Genomic DNA, 14,134 nt, shown 5'->3' on the forward strand with positions numbered 1-14,134 from the left:
ACTTTGGATTTGGGGCACTGCAGGAAGATGTCAGGGATGAAACTACCTGATTTTATATTACTCGGCCCATAGTGGTACTATCTGGTCCATAGATACCAACTTGACCTCTGATGTAAGAATGTTTTTGTGCCATCTGTGGCATTTTGTGTGGGGTGGGATGTCTGAGGTTAGATGGTGGTTGCTATTTTTGTGTTAAGGTCCAATTAGTGAACTCTGTGTTCTCTGCTTAGGATTCCAAATGGGTATTATTATCATCATCTCTATTTTAAGATGATGACACCTGAGATTCAGGGAGGTTAAGTAATCTGCCCATATATAGGAAGTTGCTATCCTAAATTGAAAGGAGATTGGGCTAAAGCCTTTGGATTCCCAGTTCCAGTGCCTTTTCTGTTGCTTGAGTGGTCCCTGACCTCCTCTTTTTGACAGTCTGACAGTCTCTGTCTCTCATTAAAGCAGTGATTTATACTTTCCCCTCAGCTGACATACTGGATTTCAGATTTTAGAAATGCTTGAGAAAAAAAAAACATTAAAAAAATGAAGAATGCCTTCGATGAACTCAATAGACTGGACGTGGCTGAGGAATGAGTAGTGGATATAACACAAGAGATTTCAAAAAGTGAGAAGCAAAGAGAAGAAAGAATGAAAAAGAACAAAATATTCGAAAACTGCAGGAACACTATAAAAGGTGTAATTTACACGTAATGGGAATAGCAGAAGAAGAAACCAAACAGAACAAACCAATAACTGAAGCAATAATGACTGAGAATTTTCCCCAAATTAATGTCAGACAGCAAATCACAGATACAGGAACCTGAGAGAACATCAAGCATGATAAATACCAAAAACAGCCAACCAACCAACCAAACAACCAACCAAAATACTACACCTAGGCATATCATTTTCTGACAGGTTTTTAAAAAGATTTACTTATTTATTTTAGAGAGAATCTCAAGCAGACTCCCTGCTGAGCAAGAAGCCCATGGGGCTCAATCTCATGACCCCTCAAGATCATGACCTGAGCCAAAGATCATGACCTGAGCAAGGAGCCCATGGGGCTCAATCTCATGACCCCTCAAGATCATGACCTGAGCCAAAACCAAGAGTCAGATGCTCAACCAACTGAGCGACCCTAGGCATTTCATTTTCTTTTTTTTTTTTCTTAAGATTTTATTTTATTTGAGAGAGAGAGAGAGAGAGAGCCCGTACATGCACAAGCTGGGGGAGAGGCAGAGGGAGAGAGAAGCAGGCTCCCCACTGAGCAAGGAGCCCAATTCGGGGCTCAATCCCAAGACCCTGGGAATCATGACCTGAGCTGAAAGCAGACGCTTAACTGATAGAGCCACCCAGGTGCCCCTACTTTCAGGACTTTAACTTTCATTTTCTGTACTTAGAAAATAATATGCTAGGGAGCCTGGGCGGCTCAGTCGGTTAAGCATCTGCCTTCAGCTTGGGTCATGATCCTGGGGTCCTGGGATGGTCCTGGGATCAAAGCCCCACATCGGGCTCCCTGCTCAGTGGGGTGTCTGCTTCTCCCTCTCCCTCTTCCTCTCTCCCTGCTCATGCTATCTCTCCCTTTAAAAAAAAAAATCTTGAAAGACAGAGGAGAAAAACATCTTAATGATAGACAAGCAAAGCTAAGGATTATATCCAACTTCTCAGAATCCATGCAAACAAGAAGAGAGTGGAATGAAATATTAAAGTGTTGAGAGAAAAAATTCCACCAACCTGGAAATCTGTACCCCACAAAATTATCCTTCAAAAGTGAAGGAAAATAATGACATTCACAGACAAAAATAGAAGGAATTTGAAAGATTTCTTGAAAGAAATGTTAAAAGTTTTTAGAGAGACAGAAAGTGATGTAGGTGAGAAATTTGGGTCCATATAAAGAAAGGAAGCTTGGGCCTCCTGGGTAGCTCAGTTGATTAGGCATCCAACTTGATTTTGGCTCACCTCATGGTATCAGGGTTGTGAGACTGAGCCCCACTTGGGCTCTGAACTCAGTGGGGACTCTGCTTAAGACCCTCTCTTTCCAGGGCACCAGGGTGGCTGAGTCAGTTAAGAATCTGCCTTTGGGTCTGGTCATGATCCTGGGATCCTGGGATCTATCCATGCACTGGGCTCTGCTCAGCAGGAGCAAGCTTCTCCCTTTCCTTCTACCTCTCCCCATGCTTGTTCTCTCTGTCTCTCAAATAAATAAACTTTTTTTAAAAAAGATTCTCTCACCCCCTCTCCTTCTGCCTCCCCTGGGTGCTTGCTCTCTTTCGCTCTCTCAAGTAAATAAATCTTTTTTTAAAAGATTTTATTTATTTATTTGACAGACAGAGATCACAAGTAGGCAGAGAGGCAGGCTGAGAGAGAGGAAAGGAAGCAGGCTCCCCGCTGAGCAGAGAGCCCGATGCAGGGGTCTATCCCAGGAACCTGGGATCATGACCTGAGCTGAAGACAGAAGCTTTTAACCCACTGAACCTCCCAGGCACCCCTCAGGTAAATAAATCTAAAAAAAAAAAGAAGGAAGGAAGATCATCAGGAGGGAAGGAATATGTGAAAGTAAAATAAAAATGCTCATTTTCTTATTGTTAATAAGAAAATCAATTAAGAATATTGATCTTATTGATCAACAGATAATGGTTTATTCAAAATAATAATAACAAGGGGCGTCTGGGTGGCACAGTTGGTAAAGCATAGGACTCTTGGTTTCCACTCAGATTGTGATCTCACTGTTGTGAGATCAAGCCCCTGTAGGGCTCCACACTGGGCCCAGAGTCTGCTTGAGATTCTCTCTCCCTGTCTCTAAAATAAATAAATCTTTTTTTTTTTAATATTTTATTTATTTATCAGAGGTGGGGGGGGGGGCGGAAAGCAAGCACAGGTAGACAGAATGGCAGGCAGAGGCAGAGGGAGAAGCAGGCTCCCTGCCGAACAAGGAGCCGGATGTGGGACTCGATCCCAGGACGCTGGGATCATGACCTGAGCCGAAGGCAGCTGCTTAACCAACTGAGCCACCCAGGCGTTCCTAAAATAAATAAATCTTAAAAAATCATACCAGCAGTGTATTCAAGTATGTGTGTTTATGTGTGTATGTATGTACACACATTTATGTGCATATGTATAAATGGAATGATAGCAATGATAAAAGGGACAGGAAGTAGGAATTAGGAATAGTTTGTTATTATAAAGTACTCACACTAACTACCAAAGAAGCAGTATTATTTGAAAATGGTCTTGGAGTAGTTGTAAAAGTATATAACAACTTGTAAGGCAACGACCAAATTCTGAAAACAGAATTTCAACTGATATGCTAAGGAAAAAGAGAAAATGGAATAATATAAAATGGTTGATGAAAACCAGCAGAAATGAGTGAAAGACTAACATAGGAACAAAGAATAAGGGCAAGAAGTAGAAAACAGTGGGATGCCTGCTTGGCTCAGTTGGTTAATCACCTGCTTTTGGCTCAGGCCATGATTCCAGTGTCCTGGGATCAAGTGCCTTATCAGGTTCCTTGCTCAACCAGGAGCTGCCTCTCCCTCTGCCTGCCACTTGCCCTACTTGTGCTCTTTTTCTGTCTCTCCCTCTCTCTCTTTGACAAATAAATAAATAAAATATTTAAGAAAAAGTAGGAAATTGTAATGTATATGGTAGATATTAATTCAACGATATCAGTAATCATTTTGTCCGTGATCTCAATACAATTAAAAGATGCAAGTTATAGTGGATCAAGAAAATAAGACTCAGCTATGTGTTGTCTATAAGAAACTGACTTTAAGTATAAAGACACATAGAGATTAAGAGTAAGTGGATGGAGAAAAGATGTACCATACTAACACCAATCAAAAGCAAGTGGGAATAGCCATATTTATTTCAGATACAGCAGACTTCAGAGAAAGAAAAATGGTCAGGGATACAGAGGGGCATTACATAATGATGAAAGGCAAACCATCCTTAACATGTATGTGTGTAACAGCAAAATACAAACTGTTGAGGCAAAAACCAATAGAACTGTAAGGAGAAATAGATGAATCCACTCTTATAATTGGAGACTTTAATACCCCTCTATCAGAAATGGACAAATCCAGCAGACAGAAAATCAGTAAGGACACAGATAAACTCAACAACACCATCAATCATCTGAATAAAAAAAAATAACTATAGACTACTTTGTTCAACAATAGCAGAATCCACAGTCTGTTCAAATTCACATGGAACATAATGGTGAGAAACTTGAAGCTTTCCCACTAATATCTGCTATAAAGCAAGGATTTCACCTCTCACCCCCATCTCAAGACCCTGAGATAATGACCTAAGCCAAAATCAAGAGTCAGCCACGTAACTGACTCAGCCACCCAGGTGTCCCCTACTGTCACTTTTCAATGCCATGCTGGAAGTCCTAGCTAAGCAATAAAATAAGAAAAGGAAATTTAAAATATACTAAATTGGAAGGAAGAAACACAACTGTCTTTGTAGATGACATGATATTCCATGTAGGAAATATGAAAGAGTGGACATGGAAACTCCTAGAACGAATAAGTGATTATAGCAAGCTTGCAGGATACAAGGTTATTATACAAGAGCCAATCACTTTCACATTTACCAACAATGACAAAGTTCACTTTGATATTAAAAACACATTACCACTTATATGGGCAATTTCCCAAAATGAAATACTTACATATAAATCTGACAAAATATGTACAAAACTACAAAACTGTAATGAAAGATATCAAAGAACTAAATTAATGGAGAGGAGTTCTAAGAGATAAAAAGACTCAATATTGTCAAGATGTCAGTTCTCTCAAACTTGATCTATAGGTCCAGTCAAAATCCCAGCAAGTTATTTCATGGATACCTACAAACTGATCCTTAAGTTCATCTGGAAAAGGAAAGACCCAGAATAGTCAGCCCAATATTAAAGAAGGACAACAAAGTTAGAGAACTGACATTACCTTACTCCAAGATTTATTTATAAAGCTACAATAATCAAGACACTGTGGTATTGGTATTGGCAAACTAGTCAATGGAACAGAACAGAGAGCCCACAAATATACCCACATAAATATAGTTAACTAATCTTTGACAAAGGTGCAAAGACAATAAAATGGAGCAAAGACAGTATTTTCTGGAGCAAAGACAGTATGATCCTGGAACAACTTAACATCTACATGCATATATATATATATATATATATATATATATATATATATATATATAGACACAGACCTTACACTCTTCACAAACATTAACTTAAATAGATCATAGACTTAAATGTAAAATGCAAAAGCTATAAAATTCCTAAAAGATAGTGCAAAACTGTATGGTGATTACTTTTTAGATACGACACCAGTGATGTAACCTATGTAAGAAGGAAATAATAAGCTGGACTTCATTAAAATTAAAAACTCTATGAAAGACACCACCAAGTGAATGAAAAGACAACCAGACTGGGAGAAAATATTTGCAAAAGATATATCTGATAAGGGACTGTTACCAAAATATACAAAGAACTCTTAACACTAAGAAAACAAACCTCCCAGTTAAAAAATAGGCTACAGACTTTAACAAGTACCTCACCAAAGAAGATATGCAGATGGCAAATAAATGTGAAAATATGCTTTATGTCATTATGTCATTAGGGAATCGCTAATTACAACAACATTGAAATACTACTCTACACCTATTAGAATGGTCAAAAGCCTGAACACTGACAACACCAAAGGCTGGAGAGAATGTGGAATAACAGGAACTCCCATTCATCCCTGTTGGGAATGTAAAACGGTACAGCTGCTTTGGAGGACAGGGTGGCAGTATCTTATAAAACTAAACATACTCCTACCATATGATCCAGCCAAATTAAAAATGCACATTTTGTCTCTGCCACAGTGATAGTAACAATTTTGCTAAATAAAGTACTAAGGACTCCCATGAGCTTTAGGATTAGAATATTTCCCTTTTAAGCTAGGAAGAATCAAACAAGATGCAGTAGTACTGTATCAAGTTATCTTGTTTTAATTGCACAAGAGACCCAGGAAGCAAGCACAATTACTATTTTTCCCATTCTACAGATAAAGAAACTGAGGCTAAGTAGGTTAGGTAATTTGTCTCAGATCACAGATCTGGTAAGTGACAAAAACAGGCCTCTTTTCACTCTTTTTAACTTTTTTGGAGTAAAAATGTGCAACATGAAATTTGCCATTTTAACCCACAAGCCTGTGGCATTAAGTACATTCACAGTGTGGTGCAACCATCACCTCTATCCATATCCAGAACTTCTTTATCATCCCAAACAGAAACTCTCTATCCATTAAATAAGAACCTCACTCTTTCCTCCTACTAGCCCCTGATAGCCATCATTGTATTTTTCTGTTTCTTTTTTTAAATTTAAAATTTTTATTTATTTATTTGTCATAGAGAGAGAGCGAGCACAAGCAGAGGGAACAGCAGACAGTGGGAAAGGCAGGCTCCCTGCTGAGCAAGAAGCCTGATGTGGGATTCATGACCTGAGCTGAAGGCAGATGCTTAACTGACTGAGCCACCCAGGCTTCCCTAGTTTTCTGTTTCTAAGAATTTGACTGCTCTAAATACCTCATGTCAGTGGGATTATACAATGTTTGCCCTTTTATGTCTAGCTTATTTCAGAGCCTGATATCTTTGAGGTTCTTCCATACTATAGCATGTGTCAGAGTTTCATATATATTTATGTTTATATATACATATATACATACATATATACATATATACATATATATATACATATAATGTGTTATTTGTTTCAGGGGTACAGGTCTGTGAATCATCAGGCTTACACAATTCACAGCACTAACAATAGCACATACCTTCCCCAATGTCTATCACCTAGCCACCCCATCCCTCCCACCCCCCCTAACCTCCAGCAACCCTTGGTTTGTTTCTTGGGATTAAGAGTCTCTTATGGGGTCTCCTTCTCTGGTTTCATCCCATTTCAGTTTTTTCTCTCTTCCCCTATGATCCTCTGCCTTGTTTCTCAAATTCCACATATCAGTAAGATCATATGATAATTGTCTTTTTCTAACTGACTTATTTCGCTTAGCATAATACCCTCCAGTTCCATCCACATCATTGCAACTGGCAAGATTTCATTTTTAATGGCTGTGTAATATTCCAGTGTGTGTGTGTGTGTGTCTTCTTTATCCATTCATCTGCCAATGGACATCTAGGCTCTTAACATAGTTTGGTTATTGTGGGAATTGCTATAAACTTTGGTGTGCAGGTGCCCCTTCTGATCACTACATTTGTATCTATGGGATAAATACCCAATAGTACAATTGCTGGATAATAGGGTAGCTCCATTTTCAACTTTTTGAGGAACCTCCATACCATTTTCAAGAGTGTCTACAACAGCTTGCATTCCCACCAACAGTATAGGAGGGTTCCCCTTTCTCTACATCCTCACCAACATCTGTGATTTCCTGACTTGTTATTTTAGCCATTCAGTTTCCTTCTTTTTAAAGACTGAATAATATTCCATTCCATTGCAATAATATTCCAATGTTATATGTATGAAAAATATTCTAATATATATTATGACATTTTGTTTATTCATCCATTGATGGACATTTGTTTTTACCTTTTGACTATTATGAATAATGTCTTTATGCACATGGGTGTAAAATATTTGCTCAAGTCCCTGCTTTCAGTTCTTTGGGGTATATACTTGGGAGTGGAATTGGTGGATCATATAGCAATTTTATGTTTAACATGTAGAAATGTTAAACATTTCAAAAAATGTTACTTATTAAATGATAGTGTGCTAGGCATTTTATTATGTTGTCTTGAATCCTTGCACAATCCTAAGGTAGAGTATCCCCAAGTTTTTTTGTGAAGAAATAGGTTCAGGGAGGTTAAATAACTTGCCAGGATGACACAGCTACTGAATGGCTGCTTAAAGATACAATCCAGCCCCGCGCTCTCATTGCCTGCATTGGTCTCACGGGTTGATTGTGTTTGTGGCAGACATTATTGGTGGTCTTACCAATGGGCTGCAACACTTTTTCCTTGCTAAATGAACCCTGATTTTGTCCAGATAAAGAAAAGCAATATGGTCAGAGAGTGTGGGACTTTTCCCCTTCTAACCCAACGAATGACTGGAAACCAATTACAGCAATCTCATTTTCCTGCCAAGAAGATGTGAGAGGAACTTTGCTGAGCATTTTGGGAAATGTTTTTATAACCCAAGAGAAGAGAAAAGAAATATCACCTCTTCTTCCTTCTTGTTCATACCGCTGGGAAAATGTGGTAGTTCCTAATAATTGAAGTGATACAAGGATGCAACTGGCTAGGAGGAAAGAAAGCCGAAAAATGGAGTAAAGATCACAGAGAGACTGGTTCCAGACAATCTAGATTTTTTATTTTTATTTTTTAAAAAGATTTTATTTATTTATTTGAGACAGAGAGTGAAAGAGAGAGAGAGAGAAAAAAAAAAAACCCAGCTGGATGGGGAGAGGGAGAAGCAGACTCCCAGCTGAGCAGGGAGCCCTACCTGGGGCTCCACAACGGGCTTGATCCCAGGACCTTGAGATCATGACCTGAGCTGAACGCAGATGCTTAACCGACTAAGCCATCCAGGTGCCCTCAGACAGCCTAGATTTTAATCCTAACTCTGCTGGCTTATTAGTAGTGTGATTTAGAGTGAGTTAATTCATCTCTCTGTGCTTCAGTCACTTCTACTGTAAAGTGGAGACAATAGCAAACTCATTGAGTTGTTGTAAGGACTAAATGAGTTAATATGTATGAAGTACTCACCCAGCAAGTGAGGTAACAAGAGTTACCTGTTGTTGTTATTATTATTGTTGTTGCAAAACAAAGTCCTTGGACACTCAGAGGCTGGTAGACGTATAATCCCTGAAGTGGGATTTGCAATTATTAACAGTCTACCTTGCTTTCCTCTGGTAATACGCAAGCTATTCAGGTACCATTTTGACTTTTTGGAACATGGCTACTTTTGCATTGTCTATACAACCTTTCATATTATCTTTCTGTAACACAAAAGAAATTACTGTCTGCTGATAATTTTCCATTTCCTCTAGGATAGAATCCAAACATAACATATAAGACCCTTCATGATCTGTTTCTATCTCTTGTTTTCCTCTCTAGATAGCCTGTCATTCCCCACATTTACTCCGTGTTTCAGTCATGGCCAAAGACCTTATTCATTTAACAAATAGTTATGCATGCCTAGACAAAAACTGTGTAAGGCACTGGAGAATCAAGATATAAAAGTACTTTCTGCCTTCATAGAGCTTACATTATAAAAACATTTAGTTACGGGTTGCCTAGGTGGCTTAGTCAGTTAAGCCGCTGCCTTTGGCTCAGATCATGGTCCCAGGGTCCTGGGGAGTCTGTCTACTTGCTCAGCAGGGAGCCTGCTTCACCCTCTCCCTCTGCATGAAGTTCCCCCTGCTTGTGCTCACACATTCTGTCAAATGAATGACATAGGTTTAAAAACCCAAACATTTAGTTACAATCATCACAAGGGTTATGAGATAAAAAGTGCTGTGTGCAATAAAAACATATAATAGTGAAACCTATCAGAGCTCATTTAAGCCTCTATGACTTGACCCATGTTGTTCCTCTGCTTGATCCCTTCTTTTTCCATCTGCCCTGCTCCACTTTTTCTGAGAAGACTTTCTTGACTTGTTTGTTCTTCTGATGGACTCTCATAACACACATTGCTTTCATATATTGAAAGCATATTGCTTTCACAGAATTTATCCCACTGTTGGTTTGGTTGGGTCTTTTCGTCCATCATTTCTCTATGTGTCTTTTATCTCTGTACCCCAGGGCACTAAAATAAATCTTTGTTGAATGAATGGTATCCACTTTTAAAACCTTTTTATTTTGAAGTAATTATAGACTCAGAAGAAGTTGTAGAAATAATACAAAGTTCCTTGAGTACTGATCACCTAAGTTCCCCTAGAGGTAACATTTTACATAACTATGTACATTTTCAAAAGTAGGAGATTGACACTGGCACAATGAAATTAACTAGACTATAGACCTTACTCAGATTTTATCACTTTTGTATACATTTGTTTTAAGTAGGTATTGTATATAGTTCTATTAAATGTTATTATATTTATTGATTTGTGATTATAGCACAGTCAAGATATAGAACTGTTCTGTTACCATAGAGAACTCCCTTGTTCTACCCCATAATAATGATGTCCATTTTAACTATTTTTTCTGTATTATTACAGGGAAGAAAGAGGGAGAGGATATATTGCATAATAGCTCTGGAATGCACTGTCCCCTTCAGAGATGGCCCTGAGAACTTCCTCCCCCAAATCTAAGATTTTTAAATAGGTTAGAATGTTAAAATAAACAATAATGTTTTAGATTATTTTATCATCTTAAATTATTATGATTTATAACATTCAGAAACGGTTAAGCACAGAAAAGCCTCACATTTAGAAAATTTATAGTTGCATCTTTTTTTTTCAAGAAGTATTTGTTTTCTTTTCTAGAATCATGACAATGTTTCAAATCCAGTCTTAGGAAGATACTGTTTCATGGTTTTTGGCATTTAATTAAAAGAAAATGCCTTGTTAACTAAAAAGGAGAGCTTGAAACAATGTCATATGCCTAGTTTTGGATATAGATCACAGGGGAGCTGCTGTACATTGCAGAAAAGTTAATGTAATCACTAGAAAATACTATTTATGATCTCCCTAAAGTAGACACTGGTAACTAGTTGTGATTGTTCAGCTTCCAAGCTGAGGGGCAAGAGAAGGTGGGGTTGATGCTAATAATGCCAAGCACATTATAATTGTTCTATAATAACAGCTATAGACAGAAAGCTAAACAAGGAGTCAGCGTCCTCTAACTGCAGCAAGTTCCCCCGCCCAGCCCTTTTAAAAGATTTATTTATATATTTTAGAGTGTGCGAGGGAGTTGGGGATGAGAGAGAGAGGGAGAGAGAATCTTAAGCAGACTCCAGGCTGAATGTGGAGCCCACTGTGGGGCTCTTCTTATGACCCTGAGATCATGACTTGAGCAGAAATCAGGAGTTGGAGACCTAACTGACTGAGCTACCCAGGTGCCCCTGTCTCTTCTTCTTGCTCAAATCTCCTCTGAGGCTTTTAAAGGGGGTAGCAACCTTGAGGGAAAAATAACAAACAAATAGAGACATTTAAGGATAAAATGTCCAAACTGTTCTTTTTCTAGTTAAGACAAGCAAAAGACTGGACTTCTAGCCTTAATCCAGTCTGCTAGCTCTCAGTGTTTGTTTGTTTGCTTGTTTGTTTTAAATAATTTTATTTATTAAGTAGGCTCCATGCCCAACATGGGGCTTAAATTCATGACCCTGAGATCAAGAGTCACATGCTCTACCAATTGAGTCAGCCAGGGGGCCCAGCTCTCAGTGTTTTAAATGTTAAAACTGGGGGCACCTGGGTGGCTCTGTGGGTTAAAGCCTCTGCCTTCGGCGCAGGTCCTGATCCCAGGATCCTGGGATCGAGTCCTGCATTGGGCTCTCTGCTCAGTGGGGAACCTGCTTCCTCCTCTCTCTCTGCCCGCCTCTCTGCGTACTTATGATCTCTGTCTGTCAAATAAATAAATAAAATCTTTTAAAAAAAGGTTAAAACTGATGCTTCAAGTATTAATGAACTATCAGACTGCTATTTGTCTGATCCAGCATCCATTCCCAATGCTTTTCTGTCTTACAACTTTGAATTAGAGCTTGGAAAAACTTAGGTCTTCATATCTGCATTTGGCCAAATTACGGTTCTAGACATTGAGATGCATATGGAAGTCTGCCGAGTTGGGGATATGAGGGGCTGTCTTGAGAAGGCTTCTACTTTTTGAAAAAATAAAAATAAGCATAGATGTCTTAGGCCACTCCTTTCCTTATCTTGCTGTCTTCAGTAAAGTATGAAGGCTAAAACTGCTGTGGCCATTCTGCAACCATGAGAAATGTCAAAAGAATCACAGAAATTGTGGCTCTGCTGTTTTTGAGCTGTTGAAACCAGGGTAGCTGACTACGTATAGACTTATGTGACCAAATAGTTTCTTACTTAAGTCAATGCGATGAAATTTTTTATTTGGAGTCAAATGCATTCCTAACTGTACAGCTTTTAAATTGGTACCTTTTTAGTCCTCTCTTTCATCCTCACAATTAGCTACACTTCTGTAGTGACTGATATAACTGTCTAATCACCCCAACCAGAAAACTCAGCCATACCTCACTTCTTATTTTCCCTTATCCTCTTATTAACCAAGTCTTGCTTATTTTATTTAGCTAGTTGTTTCTTCTCCTTCTCCTTCTTCTTCTTTTAAAGATTTTATTTACCTGAGAGAGAGAGAGAGAGAGAGAGAGAGAACGTGCACAGCGGGGTGGAGGGGCAGAGGGAGAGAGAGAAGCAGAGTCCCTGCTGAGCAGGGGGATGGACTTGGGGCTCAATCCCAGGACCCTGGTATGGTGACCTGAGCTAAAGGCAGATGCTTAACTGACTGATGCTTAACCCTGGCCACCCAGGGGCCCCATCTAGCTAGTTTCAAATCCATCTCTGCTTTACTATTCTCACTGCCACTGAGTTTGACACTCTCTCCATCTTCTATCTGGGCTATTAACAGCTTCCTAACTAGTTTCCCTACTTCCAGTCTGATTACCCATCACGCTTCAGAATTATTTTTCTAAAATTTTATCAAGATATTAAAAATCATAATTGCTCTTTTGTCTACAGGATGAAACACAAACTCTTTTCTTTTTTATTATTTATTTATTTTTAAATTAACATATAATGTATTGGGGGTGCCTGGGTGGCTTAATGGGTTAAAGCCTCTGCCTCTGGCTCAGGTCATGATCCCAGGGTCCTGGAATCGAGCCCCGCCTTATTGGGCTCTCTGCTCAGCAGGGAGCCTGCTTCCTTTCCTCTCTCTCTGCCTGCCTCTGCCTACTTGGGATCTCTGTCTGTTAAATAAGAGAAATAAAATCTTAAAAAAAACAAAACAAAACATATAATGTATTATTAGCCCTAGGGGTACAGGTCTGTGAATCGTCAGGCTTATACACTTCACAGCACTCACCATAGCACATTCTTTTCTTCTTTTTTAAAGACTTTATTTATTTTATTTCCCAACATTTATTTTTTTATTTATTTGGCAGAGAAAGAGCGAGAGAGGGAATACAAGCAGGGGGAGTGACAGAGGGAGAAGTAGACTCCCTGCTGAACAGGGAACCTGATGAAGGGCTCAAACCCACCTGGGATCATGACCTGAGCTGAAGGCAGATGCTTAGCGATTGAGCCACTCAGGTGCCCCTATTTATTTATTTTTAAAAAATATTTTAGGGGCGCTAAAATATTTTAGGAGCCCAAACTCTTAAGTTAAATTTAAGGATCAAAAAAAAAAGTATCTGGGGGCGCCTGGGTGGCTCAGTGGGTTAAAGTCTCTGCCTTTGGCTCAGGTCACGATCCCAGAGTCCTGGGATGGAGCCCCTTAACGGGCTCTCTGCTCAGCGGGGAGCCTGCTTCCTCCTCTCTCTCTGCTTGCCTCTCTGCCTACTTGTGATCTCTGTCTGTCAAATAAATAAATAAAATCTTAAAAAAATTTTTTAAAAATATTTTATTTATTTATGTCAGAGAGAGCACAAGCAGGAGGGATAAAGGGAGAGGGAGAGAGAATCTCAAGCTAACTCCAGGGTCAGCATGGAGCCCAATGTGGACTACATCTCATGACCCTGAGATCATGGCCTGAGCAGGTCAGTTAACCCACTGCACCATGCAGGCGCCACAACACAAACTCTTACCAAAGCTATCATTTGTGGTTTGTGCCTTCTTGTTCAGACTTTGCATCTCCAGGGTCCAATCTGGCACAGAGTAGGTGCTCAAATGTGTTAAAAGACTGAATCTTTTATATAGCTTCTCTGCTCTTTAATATCAAACCACTTAAGCATTTAACCAGACTAAGCAGAATGATACCATACCTGGCACTCAATAAAGATTTGTTGAATGAACCTATTTTCTAAACTCTTCTGTAAAATCCTTTACCAGTATTCCCAAATACACACATCTTGGCGTACATTCAGTTGATCTAACCTAGCCTACAGGAAGAGGCTCTTTGGTAACTAAAGGCTTTTAGTTTATAATTAGTCATGTACATATTCCAG

At 39.1% G+C, this 14,134-nt stretch overlaps 1 protein-coding gene across 5 annotated transcripts in view; it reads left to right on the plus strand.

The window, feature by feature from the left end:
• Window positions 1–14,134, plus strand: part of KBTBD2 (kelch repeat and BTB domain containing 2) — a 194,110-nt gene that overhangs the window by 158,362 nt on the left and 21,614 nt on the right. The window lies entirely within an intron of this gene.

This window comes from Mustela nigripes, chromosome 4 (genome assembly GCF_022355385.1).
Source record: "Mustela nigripes isolate SB6536 chromosome 4, MUSNIG.SB6536, whole genome shotgun sequence".
Lineage (NCBI taxonomy): Eukaryota > Metazoa > Chordata > Mammalia > Carnivora > Mustelidae > Mustela > Mustela nigripes.